A 17,802-nucleotide genomic window follows, 5' to 3' on the forward strand; every position below is an offset into this window, starting at 1 on the left:
ATGAATAATTAGGAAAATATATATTATTTTTACTATATTATATATTGTATTTAGTATATTTAACACAGAGCCCAATGAGGGGCTTGAACCTACAAACCATGAGTTCATGCCCTGAGATGAAGTTGGACAGCTAACCGACTGAGCCACCCAGGTACCCCTCTCATTTTATACTCTTAATTTTATTTCTACAGTGAGATTGTACACTAAATCTTGTCTGTACTTTAGCTTTTAATTATAATATACTTTTGAAATATTCTGTATTGATAATTGCAGATATACCTCATGTACATGTACTATAGATTATTTAATAATCATTCAATTAAATATTCTCATTTTGAATGTATCCTAATTTTGCTATTTCAAGCTAGGCTACATTATAATATATCTCAGAAAGGTTTTATAAGTATATTCACATAAGGTAGTGCAATTAAATTGCTGAGTCAACAGTTATGTGCATTTTACATGCATATGCTCCAGTAGTTTGTGCCAATTTTCATTCCTAACTAATTTTGTTTTACTACGCCTATTGCCCCACATTCCATAAAATATGAATATTCTAATTTATAGCTTGCTAAATGAAAGCATTAGTACTGTGTTTGGAAACTAAAAGTCTCCTGTGTCATTATTCTGTACATTTGTGGACTGTGACTACTGCAATATAGCATATTCTCACAACAAGCCTCTTTCTTTTCTATGAAATACCTACCATTGTGTTTGGTATCTTCCATTATTGATTTAGATGACGAGGGAAATATAAGAAAGAAGACTTAGGAATTTTACAGAGCTTTAGTTAAAGCTTAGATTGTGGCAGGGCATCTGGATGGCTCAGTCGGTTAAGCATCTGGCTTCATTCAGCTCAGGTCATGATCTCGCGATTCATGAGTCTGAACCCCATGTTGGGCTCTGTGCTGACAGCTCGGAGCCTGGAGCCTGCTTCGGATTCTACATCTCCCTCTCTGTTCTTCCCCTGCTTGTCCTTTGTGCCTCCCTCTCTCAAAAATAAATAAACGTTAAAAAATTAAAAAAAAAAAAGCTTAGATTGTGGCAAAGCTCATTCACTCTATAGTTGCTTAAAATACTCAAGCTTCATCTGAGTAGGTTCTCTACTGAAACTACTTGAATTTCATTTGTCATCTTTCCTGCTTTCCCAGAATTGCTTCTATCAAGAATATTGGAAAATACCTAGAAGCCTGAAGCTTTCCCAAGGCTGCTTTATACTCAAATGCAAGGCAGTGATTGATATGAGACACTATCATTCTCAAAAGCTCTGCAAAATAAAGATTAGTTTCTCCACCAAAATAAGTTTACTAGGGGAGTGCTCAGACAAATTACAGTAACTTCATGTTTTTTCCTCAGATTTTATCATGGGTAATTGACTTATGCAATTGGAATGTTGGTATACTGACTCACCCATGCCGAATTTCATTTTGTATAATGTAAAAATGTCAAATAGCAAAAGCAAAGTGAGACAAAATTTTTGAACTGAATATTACAGCTATAAGATGAACTATTCATATATAGAAATACAAAAAAATAATAAAAGTCCTGGTTTTGGGGGCTGAAATGACATGAACTTTGGTTTTCAAGAATGACTGTTTAATATTATGCATATTTTTCATTGGTTAAAATAAAAACCTGTGTAACGAGTCATAAATTAGGTATTGTTATCCTTCAGGCAAGTAGTTTTTCTAAGCATAAAATTCTATTGATCCTGTGTCTACCTTATTGTACATGAGGACAGAGTACAATCCATTATCAGGAAAAGCAAAACCATTAGACTCCTCATGCATTCAATTAGGCTATTACTTTATCTATCTTAATTGATACTGCTAATAGTATCATATATAATTGCTGCATATAAGCAGAAAACATGGTTGTTAATAAGTCTTAGCTAATTCACAGAATGACATTTAAGCACTATTGGTAGAACTGTACATACATCCAAGATCAATATGTGAGCCATCTCTCAGCCTTATAGTAAGTAGCAGGAAATACTTCAAACTGGGTGATTATAAAGTGAATTCTAGTGTTTTCCAGATGTTTTTCAGAGCAAAAAGTTTTCATTTTTCTGGGTTTTTCTTTGGGAGTGGTATTGTATAGAAATATGAATTTGAGGTCTGAATTGATGAACAGATTATTTTGAAATTGGCATTGCTGTTTTTGACAAAGCTTTATGTTTATTTCATAAGAATTATGGGGGGCGGGGAACAAACCTCCAGGGGCACCAGGGCAGTTCAGTTGGTTAAGTGTCAGACTCCTGATTTCAGCTCAGGCATGATCTCACAGTCATGAGATCAAGCCTTGCATTGGGCTCTATGATGGGTGTGGAGCCTACTTAAGATTCTCTCTCTCCCTCACTTTCTGCCCCTCTCCCCCATCCCCCCACAAGAGTGCAATCTCTCTCTCAACACAAAACAGACTCCTATATTAAAACAAAAAAAAATTACCTTTCAATTTATTTACATTTACAAAATACACTGCCATATATAAACTGTGTAGAAAGATGCAAAGACTAGAGATTATGTTAAAATGTATGACTTTTAAAAATATTGATCTTCATTTAATCCAAGTTGCTCCATGAATGTAAATTAACTAATTTTCAATCTATGAGATGCTATTTAATTCAGTAGTATAAAATATAATAATTTCTCTCAGATATTTAATTCATGCAGTGGCATAGTATCTAAGTAGCATGTAGTAGAGTGTGTGTTTTGAATTGGTTGTCCTGATACCAAGAGTGGAGTTTTCTCTTGATCTGGAGAGAGAGCTCCCCAGTTCTCTGCAGTAGATGGCTATACCACAGGGATGATGGAGAGTGGACAGTGTCAATCTCTATCCAAATAAATGATGCTTTGTTTGAGACTCTCACACCCCTACTTCCTAGGATTGCCATCTAAGATATTCACTGAATTCTGTTTCATTGTCTGAGCACTACTATGTTTGAGGAGAAATTGAGCTGTAAAGAAATGTAGGTCCCAGAAAGATTATGTGACTTGTCTAAAGCTTTATTCAGCAGTTATTTGCTGATATGTAATGAGATTCAGAATTCCTTAGAACATCTTTTAATTTTTGGTGGGGTGCTTCGATCACTGAACCATGAACTTAATTTATAAAAATTTGCATAATATTGTGCTTTTTAAATCAATTTATGCAGCATATCTGACATATTTTCAATCTTCAGAGAGCATATTTACAGTTACTTTGCAAAGCCAGTTTAAAAAATATTTTACTTCTGACACTAAGATGCCTTTGCCGAAAACCTTTATAAATTTTATCAAGTATTTCTACTAGGTCTTCCTAGTGGAAACCTTGAAAAGCCTACAGCATTTTTACTGACTTTCATTTTATGAGCAGTATTTTGCTACTAGACTGGAAAATGAGTGAAGAACTAATTGGAAAAAAAAGAAAAAAAAACCATCTCTCTATTTTCCAGCTCAGTAAGATCCCTAAATGTTACATAAATTCTAAATGGTACAGCATGTAATATTTGAAGAGTGCTTTGGACTTGAACACTAGATAAGTCTATTTCTTCTTACAGAGAAAATTGTTTGAAAATCTAGAGGACATTTCAAACTGTATTACAAAACCACAAGTATGTAATTATCTCACAGCTATTTTTTATTTTGTTCAGAGCAGTTTGGTAATTGAATAATACATACTCATTATGGGAAAAATTCAGTTTCTCCTTATAAGTAGTCATCTCTGTGAGTAATCACCTCTTTTTCTGCTTCTTTGAACATAATTTTGACTGGAATTCAGTTGTTTATATTTTGAGGAAGGTGATGGAATATATATACCATGTACAAAATATAGTAGGAACTGAAGTTTTGTTGTTTGTTTCTTTTTGTGTTTTATTTCACATTTTTTTCTTAGAGAGAGAGAAATTGGGAGAAAGAGGTAGGGGGAGAGAGAGAGAGAGAGAGAGAGAGAGAGAGAGAGACTATTAAGCAGGCTCCATGTCCCAGGTGCCCTGGGACTTAGTTTTGCTTCTATTGTTAGAGTCTCACAGACAGTTGTGAACATCTAAAAACTTCAATGTATGTTGGGATTAACTCTCCAAATGCTTGGCAGAAATGTACTTAGAGTTAACTTAGGCTGTATAATACAAGGAGAGTTTGGGAAGATGATATTCTTCCTGGTTACACCCCAGATTGAAATATACCAAGAAAAGGCTCTAATTTGTGTAGATTACTGAAAAGAGCTCTAGAGAAAGATGATTATGGTTTCTTAATATGTTGCTTTTGACTCTTCCTCAATCATTATTATTATTTTGGTTTTTTAGTGTTTACTTGATCCTTCAATATAAACCACTTCTCTCTGACATTTTGATAGGAATGTTCCCAATATTTTAGTTGAAATATTTTATATCACCTGTAGCAGCTTTTTATACACACCTAAATTTCTCAATTTAGTCTATATTTATATACTATATACATACATACATATATACATACATACAACATAACTCTTACTCTATGATCCAGCAGTTGTGCTCCATGTTCGTTCATTTGTTTGTTTCCAGAGTGAAAACTTATGTCTATAGAAAAACCATTGCACAAATGTTTATAGCAGTTTTTATTCATGATTACCAAGGTTTGGAAGCAACAAACATGTCCTTAGTAGATGAATGGATAAGTAAATTGTGGCACATTCAGACAGTGGAATATTATTATTCAGTGCTAAAAAGGAATGAGCTGTCAAGCCAATGAAAATATATGAGGAACCATATACTAACTTGGATTGTAAATTTAAAAAAATTAAAGAATATTCATTATTTAAATCTTTATCTGTTGAGATTTTATCTTTCCAAATAAAATATTGCGTAATTAACGTTCACTTATGCTGTTCTTTCATTACTGGTTGTTTATTGATTCAAAAATAAACTTTTTTTTGGATAAAAAAGAAAATACATGGAAGAACTTAATTGTACATTGCTAAATGAGAGAAGCCAATTTGAAAAGGCTACACATATGATTTCAGCTGTATTACATTTTGGAAAAGACAAAACTATGGAGACAGTAAGATTATAAGTGTTTGCCTGAGGTTCCAGGAGAAGGAGAGAGGGATGCATAGGTGAAACACACAGGATTGTAGGGCAGTGAAACTATTCTCTACGATACTGTAATGCTGGATATGTGTCATTACACATTTGTCAAGACTCATAGAATGAATTGTACAAGCTGAATTTTAGTGTAAACTATTGATTTTTGTTAATAATGTATTAATTAGCTTATCAATTGAAACAAACATACTATTGCAATGCAAGAAGTTAATAAGGGTGAATGAGAAGCAACTTTTTGCTTGATTTTTTTCTTTAAACTTAAAATGTCCCTCAAAATAAAGTCTATTTTTTAAGTGAATTTGAATTTCAGTTATACTATTAGATATGTGATCTTGGGAATTATAATTAACCCCTGTAATTCTTGTACAGTTTTGTTTTACAACCTTTAAAATAAGAAAAATAATATTTTCATATTGAGTTTTTATGAAAATTATATGAAAACGCATTTAAAATCTGTGACTGTATTTAGTATATACTAAATGTTCCATAAGCAATAGCCAGGTCTATTATTATGATAAAATACTCAATTGATTTGTTTATAATGTTACAAAAATAAGTGCTCTTTTAGAGATTAATCATGTTTCAACCACACATGAATTTTAAAAAGTAGGAGTAACTTTTCCAAAATATCTTCTTCTCACTGATGTTTTACTGTTGCAAATATCAGGTTCTCTAAACTCAGGCAGGAGATAGATAGGTACATAGATACATACATACATACATACATTCATACATATGTAACATACATGCATACATACGTACATGCATACAACTAATCCTTCTGGTGATACATAGGCAAAGGAGAGTGAATCTATCTATTCTTAGCTTCCTATATACTGACAAGTCACTTTCATCTACCTTACCATCTATTGCTTTTTTGTGGCTTATTCTGTTTTATTTTTCTTATTCTAAGATAATGAGAATTTACCTTCTATTATTTTTTTAGGGGATTGAATCATATTCTGAAGTGTGAGACTGTATTTGGCTCTTCCTTGGCTGAACCTTGAGGTACCTGAACACCAAATTTGAAATTTACAATTATAGAAAATCCAAAATCTAATACAACCACATAAATAACATTATTTGAGAGAGAGAGAAAGAGAGAGAGAGAAAAAGAGAGAGAGTGTGTATGGGAAGGGTAGAGAGAGAGAGAGAGAGAATATGGGAGAGGCAGAGAGACAGGGAGAGAGAAAATCCCTGAGCCAGAATCAAGAGTTGGAGCCAAATATTTCTCTCATTTGTTTTAAATGTCATTCTCTGAAAAACATATTTCTGTGCTTTAAGTGATTTTTTAATGGCAAGAATTATAAAATTGTTTAAATAGGGAATATCTATTACAATTGATTTCAGTCTACTTTCTGTGTAACTTTGATGGCTTAGTAATTTTTAGTAAATAGACATGCAAATCACTTATTTTTTTTTAATTTGAATATAGTTACATTAGTTTCAGGTGTACAACATAGTGTTTCAGCTTCTCTATACCTTATGTTGTGCTCACCACAAGTGTAGCTACCTAGATGTGCAAATATTAAATGTCATGACAGCTTCTTAAGAATCAAAAGTGTAATAAGATTAAAGATATATTCATATGGCATTTTATCTGCCTCCATATATGGATGATAAGGCATTCATCGAAGATACCATCATTTGGCCTACTAAAGATTCTAAACATAATGAAGGAATTATTGAAAAGCATATATATTCCAGGGTTCCTGGGTGGCTCATTTGGTTAAGTGTACAACTCTTGATTTCCCTTCAGGCCATGAGCTCATGGTTCATGAGATTGAGCCCCATGTTGGATCTGTGCTGATAGCATGGAGCCTGCTTGGGATTTTCTCTCTCCCTCTCTCTCTGACCCTTCCCTGTCCTCTCCCATTTCTCTCTCTCAAAATAGATAAACTTTAAAAATATGTATTCTTTAAATGTTAGAGTGAAAACAAGTTTTCAGTAGTGAATTGTTGAGAAATGATATGGGAATTATATTATTTGGTCTCTGGTTGAATCCTAAAAGAACTAGAGGATTCATTTTTCCTAAAGTAGCATTATTGATATACCTCTCTATTATGGGCTGAATGTTTGTGCCTCCCCAAATCCAAATGTTGAAATGCTAACCCCCAATGTGATGGTATTTGGAAATGGGGTCTTTGGGAGGTAATTAGGGTTAGATGAGCTCACGAGAGGGGGAGCTTTCACAATGAAATTAGTGATCTTACAGGAAGAGACACACAAGAGCTCTTGCTCCCTGTCTCTATCTCCACACCCCTGCCCCCAGAATGCGCTCTGAGAGACTTCAGATGAGCACTCAGTGAAGTGCAGCTGCCTAGAAGCCAGGAGAGAGGCCTCAGAACAAATGTACCTTGCTGGCCCCTGATCTTAGACTTCTAGCCTCCTGAATTGTGGGAAACAGATTTCTGTTATTTAAGCATTGAGTCTTTGGCGTTTTGTTATGGCAGGCTAGGCAGGCTAATACACACTGCCAATGCCCAACACGTTGTAAAATTATTTATTTACCATAACACTCTTATAATGTATTAGCCATTTACTCTATTTTTAAAGGGTTTCTTTTTCCTAGAAAGTAATCTTCTAGGAATTTGTCTTCTTTAATTTTATGTATCTATTAGAACACTCGCTAATGTAGGTCCCCAATAAATGCTGTGAAATAAATTGGTAAAAAATCAAGATACTTAAACCAGCCTCTGCAGAATTAAATTTTGGCTTAACTTTTAACACTTTAGGGTTATTTCCCTCCTTCTTTGTCTTATACATATATTCTAAGAATACATCTAATAATAAAATTTTTTTAAGATCCTTAAAAAGCATGTCTGTGCCTACTTGCTTTTTTATACTAATTAAAAGAAAGAGAGAGAGAAAACCAAAGAGAGAAATAAACAGAAATAAGGAATGAGAGAATACTGTGTTTTGCAAAATAGAATAATATATTATGATAATATTGAAGTGAACTTTTTGAACCCACCTGTCAATTTAAAAATTACAGGGCACCTGTGTGGCTCAGTCAGGTAAGCGTCCAACTTCAGCTCAGGCCATGATCTCATAGTCCATGGGTTCGAGGCCCATGGGTTCGAGCCCCGCATCGGGCTCTGTGCTGGCTGCCAGCTCAGAGCCTAGAGCCTGTTTCAGAGTCTCTATCTCCCTCTCTCTCTGACCCTCCCCTGATCAAGCTCTCTCTCTCTCTGTCTCTGTCTCTCTCTCAGAAATAAATTTAAAAAAAAATTGGAACGTTTGTGATAACTTTGAAATTCACCACATTCTCCTCGCAAATCCTAGGTCCCATCTTCTTGCTTATCCTCCAGGTTGATAAGCTCAGTTCATATTTCCAGCATACAGTCTTTCTGTCCTTTATTGCAATGTATTCCTTCACTTCTATTGAATTCTAACTCACAATACTTTTTTTGCTTGCTAATTTTAACTCTATATTTTTATAATTTTTTTAATGTTTTTATTTATTTCTGAGAGAGAAAGAGAGACGGCGTGAGCAGGAGAGGGTGAGAGAGAGAGAGGGAGACACAGAATCTGAAGCAGGCGCCAGGCTCTGAGCTAGCTGTCAGCACAGAGCCTGATGCAGGGCTCGAACCCACGAACCGTCAGAGCATGACCTGAGCCGAAGTCGGACGCTTAACAGACTAAGCCACTCAGGTGCCCCTTAACTCTATATTTTTAAATGATTTAGATTTTAAATCTAAAATTTAAATCTAAATTTTAAAATCTAGATTTTAAGTGATTTAGCTTTTCTATATTCTTTAGATTATTCCAAAATGTGAAGTCTTTGAAAGTTAAAATCTATGGTTTTGCTGAAGCTCACTTATTAGATACACTTAAATGGTTACTTTTTAAAAACTATATCTCAATTGTACTCAATTTGTGGTAATTTCTTCCAAAGCAATTTAGGTTTGCTTTTTACCAGGCATGAATGGACACTAAGGAGACCATTATAACATGCTTCCTAGGTCCTAGATGAATGAAGGGCGTCTGAGACCTGACTCCTTCATTTTGCTTCCGGCCATAGATGTGGTCTCATAATCCCAGAGCAGGTCTCCATAGCTGCAGTCCTAGTTTTACATTTGCTTATTGCTCACAATTCAGGTTGTAGCTTTTTAATTTGCTTGCTTTTTTTTTTTTTTTAAACCTAACAGTGCCTTAAACAGTAGAAATGAAACGTTTCTCATTTCTTTACCACCCCCCCTCCCATTTCTTTCTTTTATCCTGGTAAACATTTATTTTTTTTACATTGCAGTACTGTAACTTCTCTCTGTACATTTATCCTAGTAGGTGCAGGCCACTAAAAACGTTTTCCCAAGTCCAGGAAAAAAATGCAAGACAAATCCACACTCACACACGTATATCCTGCAAACTTCCATTTATTTCTCTGAGGAATTTTCTGAGGCCCTACTAAAGGGAAACCACTGGATACCTTTTGGGACAATCAAAAGATTTTTCACTATTTCCCATGAATTTTTACCCTCAAAGAACACTACCCCAGGACCATGGAATATTCTCAAGGGATATTTCTCAGTCTTCCTGCTTTTAATGACTACAGTGTAACAATAATGGAGACACAGGGGTCTCAGAACCCTGTAGCTGGGAGAATTGAATGTATCTGCTTCCCCTCCTATAGTCCACCTTTTCCTTCAGCTTCCCTGGGACTAACTGCAAGTTTCTTTCCTAAATAATTCTCACGTAGGAATGATAGCTTATTACTAAGTATCTTAGAATTTCATTTACATCTATATAAAGACTGATCCCTTTTTAAACGTCTATACTTTTGCACTGAAGAAGTCTGTAGGCATTTCCACCTTCCATTCCTGACCTCACTTCCCTTCCTCACCAATTTCCTTCCCTTCTCTTCCACTGCCAGGCCTATTGCCTTCCCTTGGGAAAATTCCACCTCTCCCTTAGGAAGATACCTTGTGTTTGTTTAAACATTCTCACTTCCTCTAGCAAAGTTGCATTCTTTTTCCTGTGGCCTCCATTAAAAACTAATTACAATGACTTTGTTTGACTTCTAATTAGAGAGGTCAGCTGTTGGGATGATAAGAGGCATAAGGATGGGGTAAGGTTGTTATGCCCTTTTTCCCTGGGCTATGATTAATGAGTCTCTCCTTTTGACATTTCTCAATAGTCTCACTACCAAGTTTTAAGGCCCCCCATATTTCTTTGTAAGTTAACTTATTAAGACCACATTCCATTTCTCCTGGAGGAAAAAAAAATAAGAAACACACATTTTGTCTGTTGGTAAGACTCTGTACTTAAACAAAGAAATATAGATTTATTTCACTGATAGATTTCACTTCTTCCTCTTTTTTTCTCCCCTGGGATTGACAGAGACACAAAATAATTTCATGGCTGTAATGGTGACATCCTTTGTTAAAAGAAATGATGACAATCTCTATTAATTTCTTCTGGTTCCTTCTTTGATAGGAGAGTAAAAGGACCTGTTCATTTCTCAAGCAATACTTATTACTGAATAACACTATTCCCTACCTAAGGCCACCGGGTCACAAGTTACCATTCATTCTTCAGTTCTTCTCTTCAGCCATTGCTTTGCTCCTTCTTCCTCCTGACATGAAAGTGTTCTCTAAACCTGAGGATTCTCCCCTTCTCTGGTCACTGGGTAGTCAAGGAACCAAACCCCAGTTGTCATAGACAAATATTTTCTGATAGTTTTGTGTGGAAGCTGACCTTGAAGATTGCTATGAATTAAACTGATTTGTTCTACAAGTAGGTTTTAAAACGTTTCTCTCTAAGCATTCATAGGTAATCATGGACATTCTTATGTAAAATAATAATATCCATGTTGATATTAAACTGAAAAAGATTTCCATTATGAAAAAAATACTTCTATTTGTAAAACTATTAACACTACTTCTTTGCAGGCACTGTGAATTAATGTTCACTATTTTCAAGGCTGCTGTTTACATTCTGCACGCACTTTCTAAGTTTTTCCGCTTTATTTATAGACCCTCAGAAGTGGCATATGCTTGGATCTTATAAATAATGATGATTCTAGGCACAGAAAAATATGTAAGTAAATTATTGTGTATAAATAACATATTTTTTTTACTATATTTTTAGAGTGCTTGGATTGTGTTGTTTTCATTATTCAGGGTACTCACTATGTCATTAGATCTCCTTCCATTGCTTTCTACAGGTCAAAATTTAAAAAGGTAATCAGGGAGTGACTCTGAGGTGATAGGTTTGTCGAGTGTGAGAACAGGCACATAGGTATACATCTAGGTGAGGGTTATATTAAGACTAATTAAACAACAGCTCACACATTTCAGAGGAAATCGAATCTGTCTTACACAATTTTGGTTATATATTCTATTGCTAATTGAGTAATGATTATATTTCTATTTGATACATTATGTATTTTGCAAAATCATTCATAGTAGCACGTTTTCAACCTGGAATCCCCACATAGCAGCATTAGTATTACCAGGGAACTTTTAAGAAAGGCAGGCCTTCAGTGCCACTCCAAACTTCAGACTGGAATGGGAAACCCAGGGATAGGTGCCCAATAATTTGTGTGTTAAAAAGCCCTCTGGGTTATTCTATTGCATGAAATTTGAGAACCACTGGTTTAGTGCTATCCAGATCTAAATTATCAAAGTTTTTTTTTCTCTTCAGTGAAGAAGATCATTAATATTTTTTGTTTGCTCTTTCTATCCTTTGAAATCATATGTAAGACCATCTCTTTTATGAAATGCAGTTTTGAAAGTATTGTATGAAAATCACTGCAAAGCATAAGAAGCCCTAAGCAGTTAAAAAATATATATCTGAACACAGGCTTATTTCATTCCAAAAAGTTTGTTTTTGCTTAACTTATAATCTTTAAGTTTAACCTTTTATTTTCAACAAGAATCCAACTTACCCCACATGATCTGTAATGTCCCACGATTCAAGTAGTTTTGTGTTCTCTTATCCCTAGACTCTTACTGTGTAAGTCTACTCACATAGATGCTGATTTGGAAAAACTTTATAGCTACAAGACAATTTATGGTTTCAAGTTAAGGAAAAGTGAAAATGCATCAAGATAATTATCTGAATCAAACTACTTCTCCTTCCTACTAAAATGTTTTATTTATAAGTATATGAGTATATTCATAAAAGTATTGAAAAGACAAGAATGGTTGACTTCAAGGGAATTGTATATTACAGTAAATAAAAGAGCATGTAAAATGATGTAGTTTAATCCCCAATACAAATAAACTAAGAGATTTTCTTCAAAGGATACCCTGAAAATTTTCAATTCAGAAGTCATCAAGTAAAGCAAGAAGGAGCTCAGCAATTTAAACAGACTGTTAGTCAAACCATTCTTCTTCTGAGCAAAAGTTAGCAATGGAATTTGACCTTCAGGTAAAAACCACACCTAGATTCTAAACAAAGTCCTCTAGCTTACTGGGAAGTACTATAATATGAATTTTGGGGCTCAAGAAAATGGAAGAGCAAAGTTTGACATAATTTTTTCACACTTCATAGAGGAAGAATAAAAAGAGATAGAAGGATGATATGCTGTTCTCTGAGGCAGTTGCACTGATAAACAAGATATTAAGAAACATTTAAATGCTTATAGAGGCACCTGAGTTGCCTCAGAGGAGCGTGGACCCTGCTTAAGATTTTAACTCTTTCTTCCTCTTCTCTTCTCCTCTATTTGCCTCTCTCTCTCTCTCTCTCTCTCAAATATTAGATACGTCAATAGATAGATAGCTTACAGTCACCATAAGATAAGGAAGCAAGCTTATTCAGCTCTACATCTTATCTCTCCCCACCAATGGCGAGAAGCAGGCACTGACATCAGTGTTGGTATTAAAATCTTCTGTTTCAACCTGAAACCCAACCTACTACTCTATGCTTTATGATGTTGAAGCTGGTGCTCTAAAATGACAGTTACTTTGCCAGCTCACTACCTCATAAAATCTTCCATTGTGAGATTCTGAATAGACACTGTGATGTCAGAAAGACCTGGCTGGCAATTTTCTTTGAGCTTCCAGTTCCCCACCTTGTCACCCCAAAATTGTTTTTCACTCTGACTGCAACATAATATCCACTCAGAGATACCAGAACCACTTAGGCAACATTTCCTTCTCAGTGATTGGGATCCCAGCAACATGGAGATCCTCCTCTAAATCTGCCAGTAGAGGAATGGATTAAAACTTGTGGGTATGTGCGACAATGCTGCACACAATGAAAGAGAATGGACAGCTGCCACATGGGTAAATCATACAGACATTTTGTTGAGTGAAAGAAACTAGATACAAAATATATATTTACTCAGTTTGTATTCAGTTCAGGAATAGATAAAAATAATCTCTGTTGTCATAATAGTGTTTTCTTCAATAGGGTATGTAAGGCAAGTAGCATGTAGGAAAACACCGGGAGTTCTGAAAATATATATATTTATCTCACAGTATGTACATATGTAAAATGGAGTGGAGTAATTGTGCTCTATGTTTATAATTAGTAGACTTCATGCGCTGTATGCATATATATGGCCACAATATCAAGACAAAATAAAATAGTAACTACTGTTATTAATTTTTATAAGTAGTATGGGTTATGTGCTCTGGTTATGTGCTCACACTGGATTATGAATATGTATGGAAAGAGTCAACACTAGAAGTAGTTCCAAACTCAAAATCCTAAGAAAAGTAGAATAATTTGGAAACATAAAACAAATAAAGCACAGGAGGGGCACCTGGGTAGCCCAGTCAGTTGAGCGTCTGACTTTTGATTTTGTCTCAGGTCATGATCTCATGATTCCTTACATGTATAAGAAATATAAAACAAACAAAACGACCCAGAGAGAATACAGAATGAGAAAAATATGTACCAAGCATAAATTTAAAAAAAAAAAAAGGGCAGGTGCATAAGCATGAATATCGGGCAGTAGAAGCCAAGATGAAATCTTTCTGTTTCTGTATCCATTGTTAAATATTTTAAATGAAAATGGAATCTAAATCTCCACAAGCCTGACTTGTCACCACACATTGATTATACTTAAACATAGCATGCTTTAAAAATACCAGAGCATAGTTGACACACAGTGTTAATTTAGTTTTAAGTCTACAACACAGTGATTTGACAACTCTATACGTTATGCTGTGCTTACCACAATAAGTGTAGTTACCATCTCTCACCATAGGACATCATTACAATATTATTGACTATATTCCCTTTGCTGTACTTTTCATTTATGTGACTTATTTATTTTATAAGTGAAAGTTTATAGCTTTTAATCCCCTATTTTGCCAATTCCCTACCCACCTCACCTTATTTTTTATTCAAACTAAAAGTACTGGTTTATTCTCTATTTAGAATTCTGTTTCTGGTATTTGAATATTTGTTCATTTGTTTTATTTTTTTAGATTCCACAGATAAGTAGAAATTATATAGTATTTGTCTTTCTGTGTCTGACTAATTTAACTTAGCATAATGCCCTTAGGTCTATCCATGTTATTGCAAATGGCAAGGTGAAATATTGAAAAGAACAAATATATATTTTATTTTGAGAAAATTTTAATCTATTCAGCAAACATCAGACTTTATCAACCTATGAAATTAACTTTGAAATAAATTACAATAATAGAAAATGGCATGTGAAATTGACAAAAACAATATTGGTAAGAAAAAAGTTTTCATCACCTCTCTCAGGAAAAGCTCATGAAAAGCAAAAATATTTAAAAGGTTATGAAAATTTTGGTAAAAATTAATAATTTGTTCAAATAGAAAATGTACATATGATTTTATGATATGGATATTTCATGGGTGTATATTTACATTTATAAAAATGGATAACCAAACTTACATATTAGATTAAAAATATTTATTGGGGTGCCTGGGTGGCTTAGTCGGTTAAGCATCCGACTTTCGCTTAGGTCATGATCTTGCGGTTCGTGGGTTCGAGGCCCGCATCGGGCTCTGTGCTGACTGCCAGCTCAGAGCCTGGAGCCTGTTTCAGAGTCTGTGTCTCCCTCTCTCTCTGACCCTCCCCTACTCACGCTGTCTCTCTCTCTCTCTCCTAGAAATAAATTTTAAAAAAAATTTAAAAAATATTTATTAAAATTAATGAGTATAATCAATAGACAATAAATTACAAAAATAAGAATTTTACAGATGATAATCTTTTGCACTGTACTTATCAAAGTATAATTAATAGCACAATTAGAATATCTTAGGAACTTACCAGAAATGCAGATTGTCCATCCTTACTCCATATATGCTGAATCAGAAGCTGGGGGAGAAGCTGAGTAATCTATATTTTAATAATATCTCCCTGTGCAAGGAAGGAAGGAAGGGGGAAAGGAAAGAAAGAGAAGGATAGAGACAAAAAGAGAAATTCACCCTTTTCCAAATATTAAAAAATTCTCTCTTGGAAATGTAAAATGTTTACCTTTAAGACAATTATTGACTTAATAAAGAAGTTGATATTCAACCATTTTAAATAAATCATATTAAGAAATGAGATTACTAAATTTTAAAGTTTCTGGGCTATTGTTAACTTTACTAAGAAAAAATAGGCACGTTTGGATTCATTTAAGGGAAGAACATTATTGAAAATGAATTAGGAAAATGGTTTCAAAATAGTAAAGAAAAGAAATAATTTTAAAAATCCAGAGAAAATATACACTAAAAATAAATGAAGGATAAAAGCAGGATAGTCAGATCCTCTGACTGCATAATTCCTGAAAAGAAAAAGTAAATAGTTATTAAGTGGTATTAAGATCAAAGGCAAACCCTATATAATCAATATTAGTGGCTTTTGTTTTTGACATTGAGACAGAAAGCCTGTCCTTAAAAAGACCGTCTGACACTAAAAAAACAAGTTAGAACAATAATAACAAATCCTAGAAATATTATCAAACAGTTTATTACTTCAGACAAAAACTCTTGGAAAGAATGTTTTCTCCTCACTGCCTCCAACATCAATATTTCTTTACACCCACATAGGTCAGGTATCCATCCTCACCACTCCACAGAAGCTATCCTTTTTTCACCAGTAACTTCCCTGTTGATAGATCTGCTGGTCCATTCTCGCACTTCTTACTTGACCTGTGAACAACATCTAGCATTGGTGGTCATTTTTCTTACTGAAAAACCTTTTCCTCACTTAACGTCCAGGATGCCACACTGTCTCAGGTTTCCTTTATTCTGGTTGCCTTCTCAATCTCCTTTCTAGTTCCTCTTTATTACCCCAGTGTATAATGTGGGTATCCTGGCTATAAGTTTAAGAGCCAGCTATCTTTAGTGTTTCATCAATTTATTTTATTATTATTTAATGTTTATTTGTTTTTGACAGAGAGAGAGAGAGAGAGAACATGAACAAGTTAGGGGCAGAGAGAAAGGGAGACACAGAACCTGAATCAGGCTCCAGGCTTGAACTGTCAGCACAAAGCCTGATTGAGGGCTCAAACTCATGAACTGTGAGATCATGACCTGAGCTGAAGTCAGACGCTCAATCAACTGAGCCACCCAGGCACCCTAGTGCTTCATCAATTTAAATGTTCTAATAGCCAGTTTTCTTTTAATCTATGTATCTAAATTGATGTAGATTACATGTGGGCTGGGCCAGCAATGGTGAATTGCTAATATTCAGCTGTCTTCTTGATTCTTCCGCTTGAATTCTTAATGTATCCAGAACAGAGCTCCTCAGATTATCCCTAACCCTACTCATACATTACCTTAAATTATGCTAACTCTAGTCTTCCATCTATTTAGGATACTCACTTTAAAATCTTCCCTAACTTTCCTCTTATCTACAATCAGCAAATTCTGGGTTTTGTACTTTCAAAATATATCCAGAGTTTAACCGCTTCTTACCATTACATGTTTCAATTACTTCTCCATTACATGTTTCAAACTATCATATTCTTTCTCCTGAAAATTCCCAGTGGCATCTTTACTGTATTTCTTTATTCCTTTTTCTTGCTTTTAACCTATTCTCATAGAAAAGAGAAAAGTCTTATCTATGAACTACTTGGACTTGAACTGACTTCTCATTACTACTGTGATATCATCTCTTATTGCTTATATTAATAAAAAACAAAATAATAATAATAGTGATAATAATAATCATTATCAATATAATTTTCTATGCCAGCTGCAATATTAGGTGCTTTATATGTATTAGCTCCTTTAATGACCATGGGAATCCCATGAGGCAGGTTTTAGTATCTCTATAGGTGAGGAAAATGAGTCCCATGAGTCAACACTGAGTAAGTGTCAATTTGATATGAGAGAATGTGGTTCTAATATCTGCACTCAACTCTGCTTACTATATCCCTCATTTAGTCTGCTCAGGATGTGTGCTTACCTCATGATTCAAGAATTCTCCTCCCATATATGTATTAAAATAAAATGTGTCACAAATTCACATGGAGGTATATATGAAAACATTCATAGTATTATTCTCAATTGTAAAATCCTGGAATTAATCTGAAAGTTGATCAAGAGGAGAATGAATAAATGAATTGTGCTCTGTTCATGTACCCAAAATGTCCTACTGCTATTAAAATGAAAAAAAAACTGGAACTATTGATTTGCACATAAATAAAGTTTACAAACAAAATATGAAGCAATAAAAAGACATTTGAAAAACAGGCATCATGATATATCTATATATGGCTTAAAAACTGGTAAGACAATACTCCATGTAGTTTATAGGTACATATATCTTCATAAAGCTATAAAGGCATGAAAAAGAATGACAAACAGAAAGTTAACTC

At 34.3% G+C, this 17,802-nt stretch overlaps 2 long non-coding RNA genes across 2 annotated transcripts in view; one reads left to right on the plus strand and one right to left on the minus strand.

The window, feature by feature from the left end:
* LOC144244156 (uncharacterized) overlaps nucleotides 1–12,049 on the minus strand; it is an 88,420-nt gene extending 76,371 nt beyond the window's left edge. The window contains exon 1 of the long non-coding RNA XR_013338854.1: nucleotides 11,952–12,049. This is a non-coding gene — a long non-coding RNA (uncharacterized LOC144244156). The remainder of the gene's footprint in view (nucleotides 1–11,951) is intronic.
* Nucleotides 12,050–13,106: 1,057 nt separating this feature from the next.
* LOC144244155 (uncharacterized) overlaps nucleotides 13,107–17,802 on the plus strand; it is a 44,902-nt gene continuing 40,206 nt past the window's right edge. Inside the window, exon 1 of the long non-coding RNA XR_013338853.1 lies at nucleotides 13,107–13,293. This is a non-coding gene — a long non-coding RNA (uncharacterized LOC144244155). The remainder of the gene's footprint in view (nucleotides 13,294–17,802) is intronic.

The sequence above is a fragment of the Crocuta crocuta genome, unplaced genomic scaffold, assembly GCF_008692635.1.
Source record: "Crocuta crocuta isolate KB4526 unplaced genomic scaffold, BGI_CrCroc_1.0 scaffold724, whole genome shotgun sequence".
In the NCBI taxonomy this organism is placed as follows: Eukaryota; Metazoa; Chordata; class Mammalia; order Carnivora; family Hyaenidae; genus Crocuta; species Crocuta crocuta.